This window comes from Canis lupus, chromosome 11 (genome assembly GCF_011100685.1).
Source record: "Canis lupus familiaris isolate Mischka breed German Shepherd chromosome 11, alternate assembly UU_Cfam_GSD_1.0, whole genome shotgun sequence".
NCBI lineage: Eukaryota > Metazoa > Chordata > Mammalia > Carnivora > Canidae > Canis > Canis lupus.
This window is the reverse complement of record NC_049232.1, coordinates 5460378-5482459: the sequence shown is the minus strand read 5'-3', so window position 1 is coordinate 5482459 and position 22082 is coordinate 5460378.

Genomic DNA, 22082 nt, shown 5'->3' with positions numbered 1-22082 from the left:
GATGCCCAGGCCTCAAATGGAAGAGAGAAGGTGCCGACACTGATAGCCGGGGGTCGGCGTGGCATTGGCTGGGGCAGCCGGAGGCAAGCGCCATCAGTGTCTTCTTTAACCAAATGCCTCAGTGACAGACACTAGTCAGCTGAGTGGTCGTGCTGGCATCTTGTCGGCTCCCTGCCAGCCTTCAAGATGCCTGGCTGGTGTATCAATACGGGACTTGGTTCCAAGTGTTTTCCAAGCCTCCCAAATTCCTTACAGTCTATCTGGGACTGTTTTATTTCTCTTTCTGTGGTTAACTTATCTTAAGATCACAGGAACAATTCATGCTGATTATAGAATCTGGAGAAAATTTCAGAAAAACAAAATGCAGAAACAGGAATAATCCCTAAGGTCATCACTGCTAATATTTTGGGACAGGCATTTCCTTCATTCTGTGTTAATTGCTCGGCAATTTTTTTCTCTTTTAATTACGTTCCAGACATCTTTCCTTGTTAATAAGTACACTTCTATACCTTCATTTTAAAGGTTGTGGCTGGGCTGTGTCCTGTTGTCTGAATATGTATGATTTATTTGGCCAGTCTCTCTTGTTGGGTAAGAAAGTGGTGTCTGGTTTTTCCGTTATAGGATATCCTTAGTTATAAGTTTGCTCACATCTTTGGATGTTTCTCATCACCTCCTTGACTTGGAATTTGGGGTCAAGATGGATTGTTTTTGAGGTTTTTATACCCTTTGCCAAATCCCCGTACAGGAAGGTTGTGCCAAGTCATGAGTGCCCATGCCTGAAGCACCAGCTTTAGGTATGATGATAAATTTGCCCCGTTGGACTCAGAGTAAGTGAAACAAACCAAACCACACAGACTTGCTCTCTTATTCTATCTATGTGCTTCGTCTTTAAGGTTTTACTTCTCATTATCCTGGATACATTAAGAACTTTCAAAAAATGGAGAGTTCTTGTCCCTCCAAACATTTAATCAGTATTTGCTCAATGCCAACCAGGTGCTCAGGCTGGGGGTTCAGCAGAGCAGTGAGTAGGACCCAGACCCTGTCCTCAGGGAAATTGTAGCCTGATGATATATTAATCAGTAACAGAATTTCACATAAATAATAACCAAGTTGTGCAGAGTAATTTTTTTTAACTTTTATTTATTTATGATAGTCACACACAGAGAGAGAGAGGCAGAGACACAGGCAGAGGGAGAAGCAGGCTCCACGCACCAGGAACCTGACGTGGGATTCGATCCCGGGTCTCCAGGATCACGCCCTGGGCCAAAGGCAGGCGCCAAACTGCTGCACCACCCAGGGATCCCTGTGCAGAGTAATTTTAAGATCCCTCTTGATGTGTATTATCTCATTTGAATTACCCAACAACACTGACATCAGTACTATTATTCCCATTTCACAGGTGAATACATCAAGGCAGAAAGATACCAGCTGAAAAGTCATACAACTAACACACAGCAGAGTAGCACCTCTAAATCTCATGTTGCTTTCACTGCATGCCGAAGAGAACCGAGGGGAAAGAAAGTATTGTGTTAAGGACATTAGAAAGTCACACAAAATTTTATTCCTCACCTATTTCTAAATATGCAAGGTTCTTTGTCTCATTATCTCTCCTCTTTGAAATTCCTTCATGTCTTCCTCTATGGTAATCATTACCTCTTTTTAAGGTTTTTTTTTTTTTTCATTACCTCTTTTTAAAAGACACATATAATCCCCAAGAAAAATAATAATGTCTCTAAGTTCTCTCTTTATAGAAGGGGCTAGTGTGGAGGGGGTTTGCAGAATTGAACACTTAAAAATAGTGAAAGTGGTGGAGCACCTGGGTGGCTCAGTCATTTGAGTGTCTGGCTCTTGATTTCGGTCAGGGTCGTGGTCCTGGCCAGCCGAAAGAGCCATCCCTTGGGCTTCTGTGGTTAATATTCTTATGCAGGGCTTGGAGAGCTTGTGTTGTAGGGAAGTGCTGCGTGAACACGTCTGCTCTTCACACAGTGTTGAAGAGAACCTACTGGAGCCTGAATGGGCAAGATTACTGAAGTCCTCCTACTGGAGAGCCAAAGCCCCAGGACTTGAGGGCCATAGCAGGAACAGGAACAGGGGGCAGAGGGGAGCCCACAGAGCTTGCCCTGGAGGGTGAGCCTGAGTCAGTGTGGTGCTCCTCTGAGATGCCACCTTCCAGTGGCGATGGTAGGGCTACATATCCCTCTATACTTGAACGTGATGTGAAATTTCTGCTGGCGTCCTGTGTCTGCCTTGTGTTTTAGGGTTGGCTGTTAGGAAGGGTCTCCTGTGTGAGATTTTGAAATGTGATGCTCAAGGAGAATAGAGGAGATTCTCTGACAGTGTTGAAAGGAAGAGAAGTTGGGGCGCCTGGGTGGCTCAGCGATTGAGCGTCTGCCTTTGGCTCAGGGCCTGATTCAGGGGTCCGGGATCGAGTCCTGAATCGGGTTCCCTGCAGGGAGCCTGCTTCTCCCTCTGCCTATGTCTCTGCCTCTGTCTCTCCTCTGTGTCTCTCATGAATAAATAAATAAAATATTTTTTTTTAAAAAAGGAAGAGAAGTGAGCTTCTTGGCTGGAGGCTGAGTGCAGGGTCTGTCATTAGAGTGAGCTCATTCCTATTCCCTCTAACCCTTCACCTACCCCTGTGGCTTCCATACCCCGCCCCCGCGCCCGCCCCCGACCACCACAGGGCCTCGATGGAATAATCACAAGATCTAGAAGCTTGCCAGGGAATCTCCTGTGAGCACACGTTTTGATTTTATGGAGTTAGAGTCTCAGCGGAGCCCTGGGCAGTTTGTATTGGGATTAAAGGAGCGGAGAAATCATATTAAAATGACTTCTTAGCATTTTCTCCCTTCTCCCCTTTACTAGTCATTCTGGAACATCAAATATCGGGCCAAACAGAACGAAAGTTCAAAATCTTGTTTCTCTGATTAATTTTAATATCTCCTGAAGCTTCTTTGTCTGAAGAGTAGACAGTTTTGCTTTCCAGACATTTCCTTTGCAAATAGCTGTTCTCTCTTTGTTTTGGGGGACCACGCAAATACAGCAACAATATTGAGGGCAGAGATTCATTTTTCACAAGTCAGAGGAAGGTTTAGAGGACTCAGAAAGATGGAGAGTCAGCAAGGAGCAGTGAAGCCAAATATAACAGTCCTAGTTCAGGGCAGTTTTTCACCTGATACTATTTCTTTTTAGAGGCTCTACAGTCATGTCATTCTAATTCCTTGTTACTCAAAGTCTAGTATGCCAAACCAGAAGATTTGGCATCACTTGGGAATTTTTCAGGAAAGTCTTGGATGCTCCAGACTGATGCTAACAAAAAAGAGATCGTGTTCATTGTTAAGTTTGTAACAAGAGAACCCACTCTTTCTTTGCTTCATCAGCTTAATGGTCCCAGTGAGCTCTCATTATCAGTAATAATTCAATTTCACTAGCTCAGATTTCCCTGGCTGGACCTATGCCAGGATCTCAGTTCATCTTCAAAGTACCTTTAAGCTTTGCTTAGAATCCTCAGAAGGTCCCCCATGTGCTACTGGAAAAGAAGATTTTCCTCCCTACTGTTGCCTGTGGCTTCCTGCCTGCTTGGGGGTTCATGGCAACCCCAAGTCCCTTCCAATGGGCAGATGTCTTCAAGGGCCATATTTCCTTTAGTATTCACTACTTCGGGACTCCACTGGGGGTAGGGAGTGGGAGATCCAGGCTTCCAGTTATGTTATGAACGGGTCATGGGAATAAAAGACACAGCATAGGGAATAGAGTCAATGGTATTGGAATAGTGTTGCATGGGAGCCAGTGGTGGCTCTACTTGTAATGTATAGACTTGTCAAATCACTATGTTATACACCTGAAACTAATGTAATATCATGTGTCAACTATAACTAAAATTTTTTTAAAAATCCATTTTATTGGGATCCCTGGGTGGTGCAGTGGTTTGGCGCCTGCCCTTGGCCCAGGGCGCAATCCTGGAGACCCGGGATCGAATCCCATGTCGGGCTCCCGGTACATGGAGCCTGCTTCTCCCTCTGCCTGTGTCTCTGCCTCTCTCTCTCTCTCTCTCTCTCTGTGTGTGTGATTATCATAAATAAATAAAATTTTAAAAATCCATTTTATTAAAAAAAAAAAGTCCCTGCTAGGTCACAAGCAGAGATAAGGAGGTACCATCTCCTGCAGTTGCTAACATAGTCTTACGTGTACCCTAATATCATTCCCAGCCTTACTCTCCCTAGACCTAAGACATCTCAAAGGCAATATTTTTGGTAGACACCTGCCTTCACTTCCCATTTCCATCCCCAGACACTGGCACCAACCCTCCTCTGCGGGCTACTTCTTCCATGAAACTCACCTTATGCACAATGGCCAATGCTGTGGGTCACCATTAGTACCAGTTTATCATATACTCTCAGAGTCTGAATCCCAGTTTAGGCCCAGCTGGAACTACAGCCATGAAAGTCAACAGTGTGATGTAGATGGTTTAAACAAACAAAAACAACAACTGTATCAACAGTGTGTGTTTTTATTCATTACCAGTGAAACCAAACTACTTGGAGAAGTATTTTTTCTTAGATCACTGGAGAGACACGCTTCAAGCTCTGCTGAGATCACAGATAGGATATACAATTTAATTTGGGAAACTACATTTTAAGATAGACGTTGGTAAAATGGAGAGGGGCCAGCTGTCAGCAAGGCGGATGTTGAGGTGTCTGGAAAGCATTTATATAGAGTGAAAGGAAGTGGAGAGGTTTCTCTTGGAAAACAGAGGCCAAGATAAGGCCTTCAAATTTTAAACAGCAGTCATGTGGCCAGATAAGTTCTGTTGTTCTGGATTTTTCTGGTGCACAGACTAAGATCAATGAGAGGAAATTACAGAGAGACACATTTTAAGATCACAAATCGACTAATGAGGAGTGAATGCCTTGGACATATTTATTTTTTTTAATTTTTATTTATTTATGATAGAGAGAGAGAGAGGCAGAGACACAGGCAGAGGGAGAAGCAGGCTCCATGCACCGGGAGCCCGATGTGGGATTCGATCCCGGGTCTCCAGGATCGCGCCCTGGGCCAAAGGCAGGCGCCAAACCGCTGCGCCAACCAGGGATCCCTAGGAGTGAATGCCTTGGGAAGCAGAATTCCCTATCACTCTTGTGTCCCAGCTAAGAAGAATATGTTTCCATTAGAGTACTTTAAGAAAAATTATTGAATTAAGGAGAGACGTGCATTAACCCTGATAGCCTATTATCTTGAAAAAGAAAAGCAAGAAGGAATCTTAGAGATTATTACCCAAGTTTAGGAGACTAAGATCCAGGGTAAGATTTGACTTACCTCACTTCACACTCACTATTGGCAGAGAGTGGGGGAGAGTCCAGATTTCTAATCCCTGTCTCAGTATATTTCTGGCTACACTCCATTCTTCCCTCTTTAGATTTATACACTTCTCAACTTCTTTGATGCTGTCTACCCCCAAGGGGATCAGGTGAATGAATGTGAAAATGGAGTTAAATGTTAAGACTTGAATGATTTACTCTCTGGCAATACTATGAAGTAAATTAATACTGTTAAGGATAAACTATCTACTTATTCTTTGACTTAAACAGTTTATTTCTTTCATCTACAAATAGGTGTATGTTTTCCACAATGTATTAATAGGGTTCTGAGCTACTCTCCACTTAAACTTTGACTTTATTTGAAAGCCATTTCAGGGGATCCCTGGGTGGCTCAGCAGTTTAGTGCCTGCCTTTGGCCCACGGCGCGATCCTGGAGCCCTAGGATCGAGTCCCGCGTCGGGCTCCCGGCATGGAGCCTGCTTCTCCCTCTGCCTGTGTCTCTGCCGCCCTCCCCTCTCTATCATGAATAAATAAATAAAATCTTAAAAAAGAAGAAAGCCATTTCAACTGAATAGTTCTTAGTGCATAGACAGGAAATTCATTTATTCTTTGGGTCAAATGGAATGAAACAATGATTGGCCATTGAGACATCATATGTAATTAATAGAAGGAGCAGAGACATTTATGAAAGAAAAAAAATTCTTTCAGACATATCCTGAGAACACACTGGCCTAAAGAATACACTTTGACCCAGAGATTGTGAGGTTCCTGAATTGATTAGAGATCTCTGAGACCCGTGGGAAATAGTTCCATTCACGGGCCAAGGAGAGCTTGCTGATGCTTCACTCTCTGGTGCCAACTGGCTGACCTTTGAAGATCCAGTGTCTCCATCTGGTGAAACAGGGTGCTTCCATCACTGTCACCCTCCAATCCCTCCACGTCTGTTAGGATCATCTGCAGGAGCTGCAAGGCTTAAAATATAAAATCAGACCCATCAACTTTTAGCAAAAAGCCCAGGCTATACAAGTAACCGAATGCAACTATGACAAGGGAAGTGGGTAAAGAAAAAAATGTAAACTGTTTCTGGTAACTGGGACTTCACATGCATTTCATTCATCATAACATAAGGTATCCCCATCCCTCTTTCTTCCCATTTCATTTCTCCTTTCCCTTTCTTTCTTCCTCTCCTTTCCCATCATCCCTCCCCCCGCCCCCCCCCCAATTTCCTTCTTTCTGGCCCCATCCCATGATCCTTTGCTCACTGGGAATATGAAGATCAGTTTACCAATATAGGCACAGGAAAAGATAACATGTCAATCATCCACACTGGTTTTAAACTTTCATTTGCTTTAGTGCAGGGGTGCCTGGGTCGCTCAATGGTTCTGCCTTTGGCTCAGGACATGATCCCGGGGTCCTGGGATTGAGTCCCACATCAGATCCCCTCAGGGAGTCTGCTTCTTCCTCTCCTTATGTCTCTGCCTCTCTCTGTGTGTCTCTCATGAATAAATAAATAAAATCTTTTAAAAAATGCTTAATGCAAAGCACATACTAGACATTATAGAAGGCTGCAAAAAGGTGAACAAATGTGCCCTAAAGGTGTTTATAGTCTAATGGGGGGAGGAAAAACATAGCCATAACTTGGGAGAAATTGGTTAGTGCCTTAGGAGAAGGAACATGACTTGGGTGGGAGAAAGGAAGGTCCAGGTGCACCCAATGGGGTTTGTGGAGGTAGGTTCTTGGAGCAATGAGTACACAGCAGCTCATTTATTCATTATTGGTTCAACAAATGTCGGTAGTGTGTCCCTATGTGCCAGGTATTATACTTGGAACTGAGGATATGACAATGAACAAAAGCAATATGGTCCCAGCCTTCACGGTGTTTCTACTGTGGTGTGAGAGTAGAAGCACAAATTAAACAAATAAGCATACATGTTCACATGTAAGTAGCAAACAGATGGAAAGCACGGGGTCCCCAGAGACAGGAGACCTAACACAGGGAACTTAATTTAGATCAAGAGGGAGGTGTTATCAGAGTAGTGTGAGGTCTTATCAATGAACAGGAGTAGTTGTGGGGGAAAGCAGGGACAGTTCTCCAAGAAGTGATAACAGCATGAGCTAAGGTCCTGGGGCAGTTTCCTGGTACTTTAAGAAATTAAAAGTAAACCTTGGTGACCTGTACTCGGTAGCAGGAAGAATGACAAGGTATCAGGTTGAGGAGTTGGCAGATACTAGAGGATATGAAGCTTTTTAAGTCATGACAAGGATTTGGGGTTTTATTCTAAATGCACTTGGAAATGGTCAAACAATTAAGCAAGGGGGTGACATGACTCAGTTCATGTCTTCAGAGGTACCATCTGGCTGTCATTGGAAAAACTGAAAGACATGGAGAAAGAGAGCCTGACGAGTCCGGGTGATGGTGGCTGGGAGGCACGCGGGTGGCAGTGATGTAGAGTCTGTGCTGGGATTACAGAATAAAATGATTCTCTAAGTATTAATAATGTCACCTGGCCAAACTGCATCTTTGGTTCTTCTCCTGCCACTTCATGAATTTTGAACAATCTGGATTTGCTCTTTTGTGATTGTTTCCAATCCCATTTTCATGTTCCATCAATATCAAATTTAATTGACTCTAAACCAATGTAACAAGACTCTTAATAGTCTTGTCCTGATTCTCATTTCTCAACTACTCAGCTTCCCTGGGCTCTGTCTTTTGTCATGTCCTTTCTGTCCCTGTCCCCTTTTGTGTTGCTTCCAGCGGGGGAGTTAGAAAGGAGGAAACCTGCCAAAGGGGAAGAGAAAGGCTGTGGGGATGGGAGCCAACATGGAAGGCTTTGCTGACCTTGTCCAGTTTTTGCCACAACTTTTTCTGACTTCTGTCAACTATGCTTAGAGAAAGAGAAGCTGTGCGTAGATGTCTTTTTCCACCCTACCTCTCAGGCTGCACGGCAGTGGGAACGCCCATGATGAAGAGCCCACATGAGCCTGACATTCAAAACGGCTGCCATGATGATGATCCCTTTGGAAAACAATACCAAACCAACAGCCCCCCGTCTTGTCCAAAAGGGAGTCATTTTTTATTTCACTGAGGCCTGAAAATCTCTGTGGCAAGTAAGGGAGCATCACAAGGGAACAAGGCACAGTATCTGTCATCCATAGAGAAGGGGAACAGACCATAGCTTCTTGGGAGACTTCCTGGGAGGGGCTTGGAGTGACTCAGACATCTGTAGGATCTCCGGGCTTAAGCATGAGAGTTTCTGTGAGAAATCAGGTAGGTTTCCTGAGAAGGACGTCACATGAATACATTGACATTCTAACTCCAAGTCCTTTATTCTAGTAGAAAATAGGGGAACTCATCATTTTCTTGGTGGCAGGAGCTTCAGCTGGAACTTATGTTAGGAGTGTCTTTTGTTTTCATAGTGAGATCCTTTCAACCCTATCTGAGTATATGCTAACGAGTGACTCTTGAGGAGTGAGGGGGTCCTGGGTGGCTTCAGAATGGGGGCTAATGCCAGGAAGACCAAACATGTGATTTGAGGGCTAGAACGTTCACCGCCCCCCCGCCCCCACTCTACTGGAGCAGAGACTGAGTTCAATCACCCACAGTGCAATCAATCGTGCCTATGTAAGGAAACTGCCATGAAAATCTCTGAAAGACTGGGTCTAGAAAGCTCCAAGGGAGCACTGGTAAACCCACTTCCAACAATTTAAGTTCATCCAGGTTTCCCACTAGTTTTGTTAAACTTATTTTTGTTAACTAAATGTTGTTGCCAGGCGTTTATCATCCGTTTTCCCTTTCCTCTGATAACAGCCTGTTGATCTTTCCAGAGAACACCATCCCTCCCTCCCTTTCAGGGCACAGGAGGAGCTGCCCCACCCCCTGGTTACATGGTGGCCAGTCAACAGACTGTAAAAAATAAAAAAAATGTTTCAAGAATGGGCACATGAGGGGGATCCCTGGGTGGCTCAGAGGGTTAGCACCTGCCTTCGGCCCAGGGCATGATCCTGGAGTCCGGGGATTGAGTCCCAAGTCGGGCTCCCTGCATGGAGCCTGCTTCTCCCTCTGCCTGTGTCTCTGCCTCTCTCTCTCTCTCTCTCCCTCATGAATAAATAAATAAAATCTTTAAAAAAAAAAAAAAAGAATGGCCACATAAAACCCATTCTTTGGGTTTTTGCCTGATACTGCAAAAGAAAATTCTCCCTTTCTTTTGAGATTGCTAACTGGAATGGATATAAACCAATACCTCGTGGTGGCCATCTTGCCTCCATGGGGGTGTTGTCACCTGAGAGTGGAGCCAGGACAAGAGGAAATTGGAGGGAGTGTGGCAGAGTGGGGAGGGGGTTGGGTAGAGATTTTCTATTACAGAAGCCAATAGATTTCCTCTTCTTCTTTAGCCAATTCAAGTTGGGTGCCTGTCACTGAACTAAATATATCCTTCTTAGCATTTCCAAATTGCCCTTCCACTCTATGCCCAGATGGCCAGGGAGGAAAATGGACAAAGCTCCTAAATCTCCCTGCTGAAATTATTTGGTGTCTGGAGACTGAGTTTAAGTCCCGGTGACCCTATCATTTACTAATAATGATCAGGGACAAGCCATATAATCTCCTGTAAAGCATGAATAAAAATACCTCTCCTACCTACCTCACAGGGTTATTACACTAAGGAAATGAAATGAAGCATGTACACATGCTGTCTTAGCCATGTGAACACAGTAAAATGTTAGTGAGGAACCGAGGAGAAAGTCAGTGATGATTTCTGGTGTCCTCTCGGTACAGGCACAAGCGAGGGGCTCCACGTACACAGTTCTCTTTCTTTCCTTTCCTTTTCTTTCTTCTTTCTTTCTTTTTAGATTTTATTTACTTATTCATGAGAGACACAGAGACAGAGGGAGGGACATAGGCTGAGGGAGAAGCAGACTCCCTGTGAGGACCCGATGCAGGACTTGATCCCAGGACCCCAGGATCACACCCTGAGCCAAAGGAAAACAGATGCTCAATTGAACACCAATAAAAAAAAAAAATAAAAATAAAAAAAAAAAATAAAAAAAAAAAAAAAAAAAAAAAAAAAAAAAAAAAAAAAAAAAAGAAAACAGATGCTCAACCCCTGAGCCACCCAGGCGTCCCACATAACTGTCTTCCATCTTTACAATGGCCCTGCGAGGCAGGGTTTATGTGGTAGGGGTTCCCCCATATAACAGCACATTTCCTGGTTTGGAGCAGTACCTCAATAAATATCAATTTCCTGTTGTGACTTTGCTTAGGGGCCTCGGATAAATAACAACTACGGTTCTCAGGTTTCTTTAACTGTAATATAGAGAACTTGAACTAAATAATATTCAGTGTTCCATCTAGGCTTATTTCTTTAAGATAGAATTTTTGAACTTGGCACTTAGAAAAAGCGTTCTATGATGCGAGAAGTTTGAAGACATCCTGGAGTCAAACCTAAGTAAGCCTCCTGTCTGAGGTCAGGTGACACAACTGTAGCCAACCCTGGAGTGATTGGGGACGTTCTGTACCATGACAGGGGTTGGGGTTACACAGGGGCATGTATTTGTTAAAACACAGCACCTGGAGCCCTAGTATTTGCACATTTCATGGCATATACATTTTACATGGGAGGGAAAGATCTGTAAAAAAAAAAAAAAGAAAGAAAGAGAGAGACCCATGGAGCTCTAGTTAACATTAAGTATGTGGAGATATTTAGGGGGATGTGTCCTGAGGCTTGTAAGTTACTCTGAAATGCCCTCAAATTAACATGGAATAGTGGATGGAGAGAGGGAGAGATGGATGGAGAGATGTGATACAAACAATCATGAAGGAATCTAGCTGGATGATGCCAGTGTTAGAAAGTGCTTTTTTTTTTTTTTTTTTTTTTTTTTTTTTTTTTTTAATTCATAAGAGACAGAGAGAGAAGAAGGCTCCCCAATGCGGGGCTTGATCCCAAGACCCTGTGATCAGGACCTGAGCTGAAGGCAGACACTTGACAGACTGAGCGACCCCGGTGCCCTGGGAAGCGCTTTCAGCTGTGCTGTGCTTTTGAGATTTTTTGTAATCAAGTGCGAGCGAAAACAACCCTTAGCGAAGCCCAGTTTCCTGGCCAGAGCTTTATCTCTCTGAGCAGCCCATGGCTCTGGCTTCCCCCTGGGCCCCCAGGAGAACCTCCCGCCTCAGAGTCTGAGTTTTCAGCCTCAGTAGAAACAGACACACCATTTATTGTGGTGATTCCCCTCCTCGAGAAAAATCTCACCCTTTATCCTAACAGGGGAAGCCGCCTGCCCTCCAGCTCAGCCCCCTCCTGCTACCCAGAGCCCTAGTGAGAGGTTCTGAGATAACCCCTCGCCCCGCTGCTGCCTCTGTTCCCAGCTGCTCCCTGGGCTTCGGTGGCTCCTCGGGCCAACAGCCACTCTGTCACCATCGCCCCCTCCCCTCCTGCCTTCCACCCCGTGGCCTGGCTTGGGGGGGCCCAGCAAGCCCTGAACGCCCGGGGAGTCCTCCTCTGCCTTCCCTCTGAGTGGCATCCGGGACAAGTCCAGGGCTTTAAGCAGGCGTCTCTATGGTTTTAGCTCGTTCAAGAAATTAATCAGGCTCATCAGCTCTGCTCTGGGCTCTGTCTTCAGCTCGGATCCCAGCCCACTTCTGCGTGATAATTATTCCTGAGGTTGGCCCTTGCTTGCCTTCATCCCCAGCCTTTGCATGGCTTCCGGAGAGCCTTTAAGTGTTGGCCAAGATAGACAGGCAAGCGCCACTCCGCTCTCGCAGACGGGGACTCCGCAAGGCCGTGCAAGCACATTTATTCAGCGCCTGCTGTGTGCAGCCATTTGCCGCTCGTTTCCATGTACCCTGTCCCACTCGGAGCCCACAACCTCCTCCCGAGGTGCTTATTAAATGGGGGCCATCATACCACTTTTGCAAATGGGGATACAGACCCAGAGAGTATTTGTTGAGATGCACCACCCAGGTGGCAGCTGACACCGAACGCAGCCCCACAGAATGTCAGAGCAGGCGGCTGTCGGGGCTCCCTAGCCCGGCCACTCTACTTCCCAGGTGGGGGTCCCAGGAACCGGAGAGTGGACGTCAGCTCTTCAGAAGAAAAGCTTCGAATTAGAACTCAGGTCTAAACTTTCGGACTCCATTTAGAAACAGAGACACTCCATATAGACACAGACATATGGGGAAGCCGGAGCGTCTCACGCCCACGGGGTAGCTGCACCCACTCGAGGCTGGCCTCGCAGTTTTTAAATCTGGCAGGAGCTGAATGCTGGGTTGTCTTGAAAACTTAGCCACTTGCAGCCGGCAAGGCACTCGGGCAGCCCAGACGGAATCGATGTTCCGCGTGCAATAGTCATCTCACGTACCAGCAGGCTCTGAGAGCCGGCGCCGAATCAATACTGCATTGAAATAAGCGAATGGGGGGAAAAAAAGTCAAATAGACCCCAGAGCAGCTGGGCACCTGGGCCTGCTTTTACAGGCCCCCCTGCAGGCCCTCATTCAGTTTGGGTTTGAGTGTGAATGGGGTTGGGGGCGTGTGCAAAAACCCAGTGCAAAAGTCCTCACTGATCTGACATGTAGCACCTCCGTGCGAGGAGCATAAACTTGCTTATCAGCTAGACTTTGGATATGGCCATGCACGCCCCAGTGTTACCAACAGAAGGATTCCTGCTTCTGAGCTGGCATTTATTATTTTTATGTTTATTTAATTATTTTTTTAAAGATTTTATTTACTTATTCATGAGAGACAGAGAGAGAGAGAGACAGAGAGAGAGAGGGGCAGAGAGAGAGAGAGAGATAGAGAGGCAGAGACACAGGCAAAAGGAGGGACTCGATCCCAGGACCCCAGGATCACATCCCGAGCCAAAGGCAGATGCTCAACCACTGAGCCACCCAGGGAACCCATGAGCTGGCGTTTATATTGCTCTCCCAAAAAAGTTGGTAGCCAGGTCTGAGGTTGGTTCACATACTTAGTTGCTTGCATATTTTCTAAAATTGCTCACTCCTGTAACACACGGGGCTCCTGTCATTGAAGGTGAACCATGCTGGATGAACTGTCCTGTGGACAGGTGGCTTGTATGTAGGTGTGAATGGCATGTCACTAGCCCACACTTGAACTTCACTTGGACTCCGAATTAGCAGAGGACTCCCCTCTCACTGAAAAGGAACAGTACTGGTCCAGCCACAGCACACCCTGGATTGGACTGCCGAGGCCCCACACGGGACTTAACGTAAGACAGAAGGAGACAGACTGAGGTAGAAGTGCTGCCTTCAGGCCAAGGGAGGCTAAGTCTTTTGGGTCCCGTGGAGCCCACTCATTCTCCTGGTGTGGGGGGTGGGATTTGCACAAAAGGAATGGGTGTCCTTCCTGTCCGTCCTAGGGTAGGTTATTCCCAGGCAAGGTGACCACGAAACTTAACATCCAAACTTGGGATATCAGCTTCGGGAGCCAAAGGGGAACCTGTTAATAATAATGTGAACACTTCAGGTGTGAACCAGAACTGATGGCCACTCCTCTCTTAGGGTCCTGGAATGAAATAAGAGAAAATACTGCCTCCCTGGGCTCTGAGGCGGGAAAGGTCTAGAGCCCTCCCCTGCCTCAATGGCAGCAGGCGAGGGCTGGAAGGGAGCCTGCAGGCAGATCTGGGTCTTGGCACTTCCACGAAGCCGTTCTCTGGATTGTACTTCCAATCCATCACCTCTGATGGTTAGGTGCAGATTGCTTAAATGCTACTGTGTGGACATCTGTGTGTGGAGAACGAAAGGAAGGGACAGATGAGAACAGAAAACACTAGTGGGAAAGAAGCGTCCCCTCCCTGGAGGGCTGAGGGGTGGGAGTAGTAGGGGGCTGCGTGTGGGGGTGTCTGCAGCAGAGCTGAGCTGTGCACAGGGCTACAGCTACCTCCTGAAACCAGTGGCAGGACATGGGGCAGGAGGATGTAATCACCGGGGTGGGGTGAGGGTGCAGAGAGCAGGGCCCAGATGAGGGGTGGGGGGAGGGAGGAGGAGCTGGGGGAGCGGTGGGCAGAGCTGGGGCCGAGTGGGGGGCAGAGCCAGATCCGGGACTTTGGTAGGGGGAGTGCAGACCCCGACCCACCTGCTAAGGCTCTCCAACCACCTGTGAATCCTGGGGCTTGGCTCACCTCCCCAAGCCCACCCCCACTCCTGTCTGAGTGATCACAGCAGGGTATTCACTTTGCAGTCAGAAGAGAAGATGCTTTTATTTTTATTTTTTTATTTTTTTTATTTTTTATTGGTGTTCAATTTACTAACATACAGAATAACCCCCAGTGCCCGTCACCCATTCACTCCCACCCCCCGCCCTCCTCCCCTTCCAACACCCCTAGTTCGTTTCCCAGAGTTAGCAGTCTTTACGTTCTGTCTCCCTTTCTGATATTTCCCACACATTTCTTCCCCCTTCCCTTATATTCCCTTTCATTATTATTTATATTCCCCAAATGAATGAGAACATATAATGTTTGTCCTTCTCCGACTGACTTACTTCACTCAGCATAATACCCTCCAGTTCCATCCACGTTGAAGCAAATGGTGGGTATTTGTCATTTCTAATAGCTGAGTAATATTCCATTGTATACATAAACCACATCTTCTTTATCCATTCATCTTTCGTTGGACACCGAGGCTCCTTCCACAGTTTGGCTATCGTGGCCATTGCTGCTATAAACATCGGGGTGCAGGTGTCCCGGCGTTTCACTGCATCTGTATCTTTGGGGTAAATCCCCAACAGTGCAATTGCTGGGTCGTAGGGCAGGTCTATTTTTAACTCTTTGAGGAACCTCCACACAGTTTTCCAGAGTGGCTGCACCAGTTCACATTCCCACCAACAGTGTAAGAGGGTTCCCTTTTCTCCGCATCCTCTCCAACATTTGTTGTTTCCTGCCTTGTTAATTTGCCCCATTCTCACCGGTGTGAGGTGGTATCTCATTGTGGTTTTGATTTGTATTTCCCTGATGGCAAGTGATGCAGAGCATTTTCTCATGTGCATGTTGGCCATGTCTGTGTCTTCCTCTGTGAGATTTCTGTTCATGTCTTTTGCCCATTTCATGATTGGATTGTTTGTTTCTTTGCTGTTGAGTTTAATAAGTTCTTTATAGATCTTGGAAACTAGCCCTTTATCTGATATGTCATTTGCAAATATCTTCTCCCATTCTGTAGGTTGTCTTTGAGTTTTGTTGACTGTATCCTTTGCTGTGCAAAACTTCTTATCTTGATGAAGTCCCAGCACCATTTATTGAAGAGACTGTCTTTCTTCCAATGGATAGTCTTTCCTCCTTTATCGAATATTAGTTGCCCATAAAGTTCAGGGTCCACTTCTGGATTCTCTATTCTGTTCCACTGATCTATGTGTCTGTTTTTGTGCCAGTACCACACTGTCTTGATGACCACAGCTTTGTAGTACAACCTGAAATCTGGCATTGTGATGCCCCCAGATATGGTTTTCTTTTTTAAAATTCCCCTGGCTATTCGGGGTCTTTTCTGATTCCACACAAATCTTATAATAATTTGTTCTAACTCTCTGAAGAAAGTCCATGGTATTTTGATAGGGATTGCATTAAACGTGTATATTGCCCTGGATAACATTGACATTTTCACAATATTAATTCTGCCAATCCATGAGCATGGAATATTTTTCCATCTCTTTGTGTCTTCCTCAATTTCTTTCAGAAGTGTTCTGTAGTTTTGAGGGTATAGATCCTTTACATCTTTGGTTAGGTTTATTCCTAGGTATCTTATGCTTTTGGGTGCAATTGTAATGGGATTGACTCCTTAATTTCTCTTTCTTCAGTCTCATTGTTAGTGTATAGAAATGCCACTGACTTCTGGGCATTGATTTTGTATCCTGCCACGCTACCGAATTGCTGTATGAGTTCTAGCAATCTTGGGGTGGAGACTTTTGGGTTTTCTATGTACAGTATCATGTCATCGGCGAAGAGAGAGAGTTTGACTTCTTCTTTGCCAATTTGAATGCCTTTAATGTCTTTTTGTTGTCTGATTGCTGAGGCTAGGACTTCCAGTACTATGTTGAACAGCAGTGGTGAGAGTGGACATCCCTGTCTTGTTCCTGATCTTAGGGGAAAGGCTCCCAGTGCTTCCCCATTGAGAATGATATTTGCTGTGGGCTTTTCATAGATGGCTTTTAAGATGTCGAGGAATGTTCCCTCTATCCCTACACTCTGAAGAGTTTTGATCAGGAATGGATGCTGTATTTTGTCAAATGCTTTCTCTGCATCCAATGAGAGGATCATATGGTTCTTGGTTTTTCTCTTGCTGATATGATGAATCACATTGATTGTTTTACGGGTGTTGAACCAGCCTTGTGTCCCAGGGATAAATCCTACTTGGTCATGGTGAATAATTTTTTTAATGTACTGTTGGATCCTATTGGCCAGTATCTTATTGAGAATTTTTGCATCCTAAATCACAACAAGAAGTTTGGAAGGACCTCAAACACGTGGAGGTTAAGGACCATCCTGCTAAAAGATAAAAGGGTCAACCAGGAAATTAAGGAAGAATTAAAAAGATTCATGGAAACTAATGAGAATGAAGATACAACCGTTCAAAATCTTTGGGATGCAGCAAAAGCAGTCCTAAGGGGGAAATACATCGCAATACAAGCATCCATTCAAAAACTGGAAAGAACTCAAATACAAAAGCTAACCTTACACATAAAGGAGCTAGAGAAAAAACAGCAAATAGATCCTACACCCAAGAGAAGAAGGGAGTTAATAAAGATTCGAGCAGAACTCAACGAAATCGAGACCAGAAGAACTGTGGAACAGATCAACAAAACCAGGAGTTGGTTCTTTGAAAGAATTAACAAGATAGATAAACCATTAGCCAGCCTTATTAAAAAGAAGAGAGAGAAGACTCAAATTAATAAAATCATGAATGAGAAAGGAGAGATCACTACCAACACCAAGGAAATACAAACGATTTTAAAAACATATTATGAACAGCTATACGCCAATAAATTAGGCAATCTAGAAGAAATGGACGCATTCCTGGAAAGCCACAAACTACCAAAACTGGAACAGGAAGAAATAGAAAACCTGAACAGGCCAATAACCAGGGAGGAAATTGAAGCAGTCATCAAAAACCTCCCAAGACACAAGAGTCCAGGGCCAGATGGCTTCCCAGGGGAATTCTATCAAACGTTTAAAGGAGAAACCATACCTATTCTCCTAAAGCTGTTTGGAAAGATAGAAAGAGATGGAGTACTTCCAAATTCGTTCTACGAGGCCAGCATCACCTTAATTCCAAAACCAGACAAAGACCCCACCAAAAAGGAGAATTACAGACCAATATCCCTGATGAACATGGATGCAAAAATTCTCAACGAGAAGATGCTTTTAGACTCTGTTGCTCTTCTGCTCCTTGCTGCTTGGCTTCTCACACCCGGGAGATACTGGATGGCTTTGGGAGGCAGCCTGAGCCCCCCGGGGGGGCGGGGAGCAGGCCTCTGTGTGCACCTCCAGGCTGGCATTTGAGTTCTGACCTGTTTCTCCCACTCCCTCTGCTACCAACGACTTGAGATTGTCACACCCTAGGTGCCCAGCATCGTGCCTGGGGAAAAGCAGGCCTCCAGGGCGTCTTTGAGTAAATGATGCCAAGAGATGGCAATGATCTGAGGTGCGAAAGAGAGGTCCAGACCGAGCCTCCGTGCTCCTCCAGGTCTCAGACATCAATGCGGCTTCTCCAAGATAATATAAAACCTTTATTCTTGTTTGTTTGGGTTTCGTTCTGTTGTTTTCAATTTTATTCTGTTGATCTGCTTTCTGCACTACATGGGGAGAAAAAATAGTCTTACTATTGTGGCTTAAAAATGACTAAGGCAAACAGGATTTATTTTTTAATTAAATGCTTCCAGAAAAGTTTCTCCTGGTGCATCTTTTTCTTTGTAGTTCTTACAACTGATAGTATATAAGGGTGCTGCTAGTCATAGCATCTCAGGACTTTCACTTTCTCCATAGTACAGGAGTCAATTTTTATTTATTTATTTATTTATTTATTTATTATTTATTATTTATTTATTATTATTTTTTTAAGATTTTATTTATTTATTCATGAGACACACACACAGAGGCAGAGACACAGGCAGAGGGAGAAGCAGGCTCCATGCAGGGAGCCCGACATGGGACTCGATCCCGGGTCTTCAGGATCATGCCCTGGGCCGAAGGTGGCACAAAACCGCTGAGCCACCCAGGGATCCCCAGGAGTCAATTTTTTAAAATGGCTATTATTGCTTTGGAGTTCTGAAGTTATTTCCTATCACCAGCTAGAAGGAGCATTTCCCTCTTTTAACTGGGCTCACAACTTTACTTAGAAAACTTTCCCTATATTAGGAGAAATTACATCATCTATGTAGTCATATATCCTGCAAGTGTTAATCATTCAAGAAATGTGGCTTAAAAGGGAACATTTCCTATTTACAAAGGCTGAATAAAGGTTTTTTTTTTTAAAGATCAGAGAAGTCATAGCAATTATAAATATATGTACTTATTCGTCCATGCTTTACATATGAGTACAATTTTACAAATTCCCTGATAAGTAATAGATGGAAAGGTTCAAATGTTAAGGATGAAAACTTAAAACTTTTAAATTTTTTTCTTTTAACTTTTTTTTACTGGAAAAATGATAAGAGGAGAAAATGAAAGTAATAATCATCCCAACTTTGCCACATTTTTGAGAACTATAAACTCCCTCGTTATCACCACCACTGAAATCCAGTCACTGTGATTAACATACTCATACACCCACACAAACACACACTCACAGACTCATCCACTCATATGCTCTCATCCACATTCACACATACACACACACACACATTCACACGTTCACACAAACACACTCACTCATCCATATCCACATTCACACAAGTGCACACATACACTCTCACATGCACACACAAACTCACTCATATACATTTCTACTTAAAACAAACAAACAAACAAACCCAGAATCGGGGCACTTGGGTGGTTCACTTGATTTGGCACTGACTCTTGATTTTGGCTCAGGTCATGATCTCAGGGTTGTGAGACTGAGCCCTGGCTCTGGTTTGTGCTGGGTGTGGAGCCTGCTTAAGATTCTCTCTCTTCCTCTGCCCCTCCTCCACCTCCTCTAAAAAGAAAACAAAACACAAAAACCCATAATCATCCTAATTATACTGTACTGCTATTTTCCTTTTCCATGCAAAAATATTGTATAGACCTACTTCAAACTCAGAATGAGAAAATATCTCATTCTCTTTTTGTAATTTTGTTTTTTGCATTTAACCTTTTAATTTGAGATTATTTATTTGTATAGTATGAGACAGGGATTGAACACTGATTTTCTAAATGAATTGACTGATGTCTCACCCAGTCATCAAAAACTATCCTTCCCTACTGATTTAAAATGCTGCTTTTATCTTGAACTGAATTCCCATTTGAATGTGAATCTGTGAATCTGACTGGACTTTCATTCTGTTTCATTGATCTGCTTGTTTCTTTCTGTGCCAATTAATTATTGCTTAAATTGTATGATTTGTGATCTAGTCAGACAGCTGTTTGCCTCTTCCTGCATAAAGTAATTTATAATTTTAATTTCCATTTTAATTCTTATATCTGGTAGGAAAAGGTCCCTTTAATTGCTTCTATTTTCTGGTTTTATTTTTAACTTCTAACTTTAAACTTTAACAAAATAACACATGTATATAATTTAAAAATTTAAAAAATGAGAAGGCTTATAACTACAAAACACTTGTCCTGATACTCTTCATTTCTCCTCATAGGTAATCACCTTTACTTCTTTTAATTGATAATTCTGTCATTATCCTTTATATTTCAAAATAATGTTATTATACTACTAATCACTTGGCTTATCACTTTTTACACATTGTTGATTGACTTCTTTTTTTTTAAGATTTTATTTATTTATTCATGAGAGAGAGAGAGAGACAGAAACAGGCAGAGGGAGAAGCAGGATCCCTGCAGGGAGCCCGATGTGGGACTCAACCCCAGGACCCCGGGATCATGCCCTGGGCTGAAGGCAGGCGCTAAACCACTGAGCCGCCCAGGGATCCCCCATTGATTGGCTTCTATTAATAAGTATTTCTCTCTCTTATATCTCACTCCCCTCCCTCTTCAACAGAGGATATCACAAATTTTGGCAATGAATAACTCTAAAAAAAAAAAAAAAACCCTGAGAAAAAACCTAGAAAGGAAATGTAATATATACTAATAATCAACTCTGCAATTAAAAGTATTTGCCCAATCTTAATGTAAACATGAAATATGTATTTAGCCAAAATTTGTGATATTCCCCTCTGTTTTTATTTGTGTGATTTTTTAAAAAAAAAAAACATATCTAAATTTTTCCAGATATTCAATTGAGGAACCAAATACCTATCAGCAGATTATCTCCTATGCTCAGAAGCATTAGATAGTTTATTTAATCCTTCCTTTTACCTGGAAGCTTTCTTCCCAGAACCTTCTGTTGTCCTCCTCTAATTCCCTATTTTCTTAATCCTGGATCTTTCTCTTCTTATTTATTTCCTTATTTTGTTGGAGTATGTTTTCCAGTTGCTGTCAACATTTCAGTATCCTTATGTTTTAGATATGTTGCTTTTAAATAGCGTATATTTGGAGTTTGTTTTTTGATCTAGATGGGCAATCTTAGTCTCAACTGGAGCTACTAGTCTATCTACATTTAAAGTTATTCTGTGCATTGTGATTAAATTTACTTTTTATTTTGTACTTTCTGTCATACTAGCTGTTCTATGATTTTTTCTCTCTGTCTTTGCCTTCTCTTTTATTTCATCAATTTTACTAGCTGGAAATTTTTCTCTCTGCTTAGAAGTTGCACACATTGTTTCTTTTCTCTTGGCAGTTATTCTAGAAGTCACAATATGCATCCTTGACTTATTAAATGTTAATTAATACCTTTACTCTCCTCCCAGATAGCACAAAAATGTCAATGTTTCTTATCATCTTCCCAAACTTCATGCTATTATTGCTATTTGTTTCAATTCACTTTATATTTAAACACTGTAATAACATGATAGTTATTATTCTACATGGTTAATATTCATTTAGATTTACTCACATATTTACCATTTTCTTTGCTTGCCTTTTCCCGGTCTCAAGTATACCTTCTGCATGTGATTGTTTTCCTTATGTCTGAAGTGTATTCCCAAGTGCAGATCCACAGAAGGCAAACTTTTCATTCTTTTACTTGTCCAATAATGTCTTTATGTTGCCTTCATTTTTGAAGTACAATTTTACTAAGTGTAGAATTCTAGGTAGGTGGTTATTTCCTTTCAATATATTGGAAATAATATTCCCCTGTGTTCTGGATTTTTCCTTTCTTTTTAAAAAATATTTTATTTATTTATTTATTTATTTATTTATTTATTTATTTATTTGAGAGAGAGAGAGAACACGCACAAATGAGGTGAGGGGCAGAGGGAGAAGCAGACCCCTTGCTAAGCAGGAAGCTCAATGCAGGGCTCGATCCCAGAACCCTGAGATCATGGCCCAAGCCAAAGGAAAACACTTAACCAGCTGAGCCACCCAGGCTCCCTTTTACTTTATTTTCTGATATTGAGAAGTCAGCTGTCACTCTGTCATTCCTTTAAAAGCAATCTTTTCTCTAGTTTCTTTTAAGATTTGCTCTTTCTCTTTGCTTTTCTTGCAAACCAAAATGTGGATTCTTTTATATTTGTCCTAGGGATTTATTGGACTCCCCAATTTGTGAGTTACTGTCTTCCATCAAGT